We start from the raw sequence: 5,506 nt of genomic DNA, 5'->3' as shown, positions 1-5,506 counted from the left end.
AGGGGAGGCACCCCATAGTTTATCCTTTTATTTTGTTTTGTTTAAATATGTTTTTAGTTAATCTTTTTATTTATCTTTAAATTTTGTTCTTTTTACTTGTTTGTGTGTCTTCTTATTTTGTAGGGACAAGTGTGCTTCATTTCAAGTTTGGGGGTGTACTATGAGCCATGCTTTCCAAGATCATATCGACCATCTCCCGGGTACATTCTTTCCTTTACTTAGACACATTGGGGAAAATGTGTCATTGAAGTTTGGGGGTATGGGCACACATGATTGTTCATACACTTTGTCTCAATTTCAAGTTATTTGTTTGTGTGTTTGTTTGTTCATTAAAATTAAAAATAAAAAAAAAAATAAAAGAAGAAAAAAAAAAGTTTATGCATGTTCATGTTTGCTCGAAAATTTTAAGTTGATCTAAAAGAATGGTGTCTTGAATTCATCAGTGAGCTTAGCATTTTGAACACATGATCTGATGAGTAAATCTGTTAGTTTGGTTACTTGTTGAGGACAGTTGAAAAATCACATGTTTGATCTGATCACACAAGCACATTAGCACATAATCTGTGAGGTATGACATGAGGTCTGATATGTGTTTTTTTGCATCTTGGATGAAATTGGATACTTATTAGATGACACTATGGCATATATAGTAGTGATGAAAAAAAAAAAAAAAAGATGTGAAATAAATGATCATTGATAGCTTTTCACTGAGTAACTAGACCTCTTGCCTCAAAGCATTGAGTGTTCATGTCAAAAGGTGAAAAATGTTGATTTGATCAATGTCATGGTTAGTAGGTTTTGTAGCCTTTTAGTAGGTCCTTAGGGGTGTCTCTACACCTAATGCCTTAAAACCACTTGGTTTGGGAGTCATTGACTTAACACTCGCTACAAGGGTCAATTAGAAAGCTTAAGGGAACCAACACTGCACAACCTGAACATAAAATTAAAAAAAAAAAAAAAAAAATGAGTAGAGAAAAAGAAATATGCCATTGTGTCATTCTAATAGGAATTTCAGTGAATTTTGAGATATGGAGACATTACACATTGGAAAGATTTGGAAGCCTCATAATTTTGTGCTAATTCAATTTACACTGTTTTCAAACTTGTGATGTTTTAGCCTATCCTTTGTAAGTAATTGCACTTTGAGATTCCAATTCATTGTGAACATGGAGTTCATCTTTTTAAGCTTGCTAATTAATGAAAATCATGATCTTGAAGTGATACTTTAATTTTTGAAATAACATGAATTGTGCATGATGTTTGTGGGTAACATTTCTGGAAAACCCTCACGAGACTTCGCTCGTCCTCTAGGAATTCCTAGAGGTTTAAAAGGTTTATTGCATATGCTAAATGCAATCGTACATCACACGAAAGATGGATTTATCTTTTTGTTTTCTGTTCTTCTATTTTTGTTTTTAGTTTTGTATTGCTAAGGGACTAGCAATATGTAAGTTTGGGGGTGTGTTTAGTGTTAAAATATTCACATTTTCAGCCCTTAACTTGCATATTTTATTCATTTGGTTTTAGTTAATTAGGTCATTTTAATTCTTTTTTGTGTTTTTCATACTTTTGTAGGCTTTTGGAAGAAAATGAAGTAAATCTGGAAGATTTGGGCTCAAAGAGAGAAGAAAGGAGAAATGGGAGCCCCCTGACACTGCGATCGATCACAGGATACTTGCGATCGAGCGCAGTACCAGAGAAGACACATCATGAAGTAGGCCATAAGCGATTGAGCGCATAACAAAAGAGTATCGATCGCAGACCTGCGATCGAGCGCACACAGGCTACGATCGATCGCACCTGTGCGCAGGAGACATATCAAGTGGCGGCCAGAGTGTCTTTCTTTCCATATTAGGGTTTTCCAACTCCCAATTGTAATAGGTTTTGAAACCCTACGAAATTCCTAGGTTTACTAGTTTGTCAAGGACTTCTAAAGCCTATAAATAGACCCTTAAGCCTATAGAATAAGGAGGCTTTGAAAATGAGAAGAATAGGAGCTCTTCAAGTTCAAGTCTCGGGTTTATTCTTTTCTTTTCTTTTATGAAGATGTTTAACATCAATTTTATGTGTAGCTAAATTATTTAGTAGAGCTAGATTGAAGCCCTAGTTATGTTTTGTTAATATTGAATATTGGCGCCTTTGTGATGATTTTGTTATGATATCTAACTTGGTTAATACCTAGTTTCATGAATTTGTTATATGTGTGTGCCTGATCAACATGTGCATGTGGTATGGACTAGTTAGTTAAATCAATTTGGATAACTGAGTTCTGGGTTTAACATAAGTAACAAAAGAATCCACACAGCGATTCTTGGGTTAATCAACATGGGGAACTAGGAGTATACACCCATGCCCTAGGCCTCATGTGTTTGTCGATTTCCATAGAACATATGTCTTTCTAAAGAACAACTTAGTATATACTATGCTAAATCATTTAGGAAAGAAAAGAGTTAGAGTATACACCCATGCCTAACTCGTTGCTTAGGGAAATCTATAGCTTAAGGAGTATACACCCATGCCCTTAGGTTGACAAATATTAGATAGACATAACTTGATCAAAACATTGGCATATTGATATATTAACTTAATATAATTAGTGGTGGATATCAAAGCCCTCCCTTTTTATCATTATCAATTCAAATCTAATCTTTCTTTTATTTTACTTTGGGAATTTAATTTAGACAAGATTCAGCAGTCCTTATGGGAATGACCCCGTATTTGCACACTATACTACTATGTTGACCTCGTGCATTTGCGGGTAAAACATCAAGTTATTTACCTATTAATTTAGGTGGGTAATTGTGGAACAACACCTAACTCGTTGCTTAGGGAAATCTATAGCTTAAGGAATATACACCCATGCCCTTAGGTTGACAAACATTAGATAGACATAACTTGATCAAAACATTGGCATATTGATATATTAGCTAAATATAATTAGTGGTGGATATCAAAGCCCTACCTTTTTATCATTATTAATTTAAATCCAATCTTTTGTTTTATTTCACTTTGGGAATTTATTTTAGACAAGATTTAGTAGTCCTCGTGGGAATGACCCTGTATTTGCACACTATACTACTATGTTGACCTCGTGCACTTGCGGGTAAAACATCCAGTTATTTGCCTATTAAATTAGGTGGGTAATTGAGATAACAAGTTTTTGGCGCCGTTGCCGGGGACTGCAGCGAATTTTGTTTAAAATTTATTTTCTTTTAGTTGTGTTATTTTAATTTTCAATTTTCAATTTTGTGTTTGTCAAAACGATTTTATATTGATTCTTAAATTTTTCTGTTTTCTGTTTCAGGTCACGGACTAGCATTCTGTGATTGCGATCGAACGTCAGCCAAGTGCGATCGAGTGCAGTGCGATCGAATGCAGTAACTTGCGATCGAGCGCAGTTCCAGGGAGCATCCGGACCAACAGCACTGAAGTTGCAATTCAATTGATGCAAGGTCATCGATCTTAAGACTCAACCGTCATTCCAGTCGATCCCAAAATTGAGCGGACAATTCGACAACGACCTAGAGACAAAGAAGAAGAGGAAGAAATTGAGATGGAAGATTTGCAAGAGAATCCAATTGGGCCAAGACCATTAGAGGCAAATCCACCACCGGTGAGGAGATCGATGAAGCAGGCATTCGTTCCAGCAAACGTCCAGCAACCCTCATGCATAGCATATCAACCAGAGGTGGAAGGCAGCTATTATATTTCTCCCCAAATCCTTAATGCATTGACTCACTTCAGAGGCACAGCTACTATGGATCCCAACTTGCATCTTAAAGAATTATTTGATTTATGCAAGTTGCAGCATGTCGAAGGCCTAACTTCGGAGAGACTCAGGTTAGTCCTTTTTCCTTTCTCTTTGAAAGATAATGCTAAACTGTGGTATAATACTTTGGCTGCAGATTATATCCATACTTGGAAAGAATTAGCCACCAAGTTTCTGAAGAAGTTTTTCCCAGCTCAGAAGACAAGACAACTTAAAAGGGAATTTCAAATGTTCCAACAGCGAGATGGAGATCTGTTCTTCGAGGCATGAGATCACTTCAATTCATTGCTTCTTAAGTGCCCACATCACAACATTCTTCAAGATGATCAGGTACAAATTTTCTATGAAGGTTTAGATGATACTAACAAGGGTCCACATTTTTAAGTGTTCGTAAGTGTTTATTTACCTCATGAGCTCGCTTGAGTCTTCCGACATTACGAAAACCCTACTATAATGAAATATAATACATCGCTATGTGCAGTACTAGAGGACTTTTATGAATGTGGTACTAAGCCCTATCTTACAAAAAGGATTGCAGGAATCTAAAATACACGAGAGTGAGGTTTAAGGGCAGATGCCTGGTTTCTTAGCTGTACGTACGGGCTCGAGGGTGTATGTCCGGTCAATGAGTTAGGCAATTTGGCCAAAAGCTCCAAACTGTGTTTTAAGGCTTCTATGAAATCTATAGGCTACTATATCTCCTTCTAGGCTACTAAATAAACACATGTATTGTAAGAAACTCAATATCATGCAATACGAGGAATCAAGGAGATGCTTTAAGGTCTTTTGAAAACATTTTTTGGTTTTGTAAGGAAATGAGTAAAAATCTTGACATAGTGTCTTTTGAAAACTTACAACATTAGGAAAGCAATAAGAATAGCATCAAGAGTATAAAAATGGGCAAGGGGTTACCTTGGATGATGGCCACCTCCTTCAATCTCTTCCCCTCTTCACAAAATCACTCTACACACACTAGGTTTAGGGTTTCTTGAGTGTAGGGGAGGCTGGGGTCGAATGGGCGGTATTTATAGAGGCTTGGGGCATGGTATGCTCCGAAAAGGTGGAGAATGGGTTAAAATTACTTTTTAGGGTGTCAGCGTATATATTGTACTATTGGGCGTACATACTCACTAAAAGACAACATCATACGTACTGTACTATTGGGCGTATGTACTCACTAAAAGATAGGAGCGTACGTACTGTACTATTGGGTGTACATTCTCACTAAAAGACAGGAGTGTATGTATTGTACTACTGGGTGTACGTGCTCACTAAAAGATAGGAGCGTACGTACTGTACTATTGGGTGTACGTACTCATTAAAAGACAAGAGAGTACATACTCACTAAAGACAAGAGAGTATGTACGGTCAGAAAGGGGTGGGGTTGTGGTTTTGGCTCAAAACGCTTGAGGGGTTGGGTTATTTACAAGGGTTTAAGTCTTTTGTTATAAGACCATGTTTTTAATCATTTTTAAAACGGGTGTTTTATGGGGTATTACAGAGGCGGCGTTTAGACATGTGAAGGACACATTTGAATGCATCAAGGGTTATACAGAAATCCAAGAGCTTTTGTTCAGACAGACTAGACACTCGTTCGGACCTAGCTAGGTTAAACATCTGCTCTGACACCTCTCGTCCAAACCCTCAGCGAACAACCTTACAAATGGAGCTCTCTAGATTCACTAGGTGCAACACCCGTTCAGACGGCCCTGCAAATAGGTAGTGAATGAAGCTCTC

The sequence above is a fragment of the Corylus avellana genome, chromosome 5 (genome assembly GCF_965113065.1).
Source record: "Corylus avellana chromosome 5, dhCorAvel1.hap1.2, whole genome shotgun sequence".
Classification (NCBI taxonomy): Eukaryota; Viridiplantae; Streptophyta; class Magnoliopsida; order Fagales; family Betulaceae; genus Corylus; species Corylus avellana.
The sequence above is the reverse complement of the archived record's forward strand: the minus strand, read 5'-3'. Positions refer to the sequence as shown.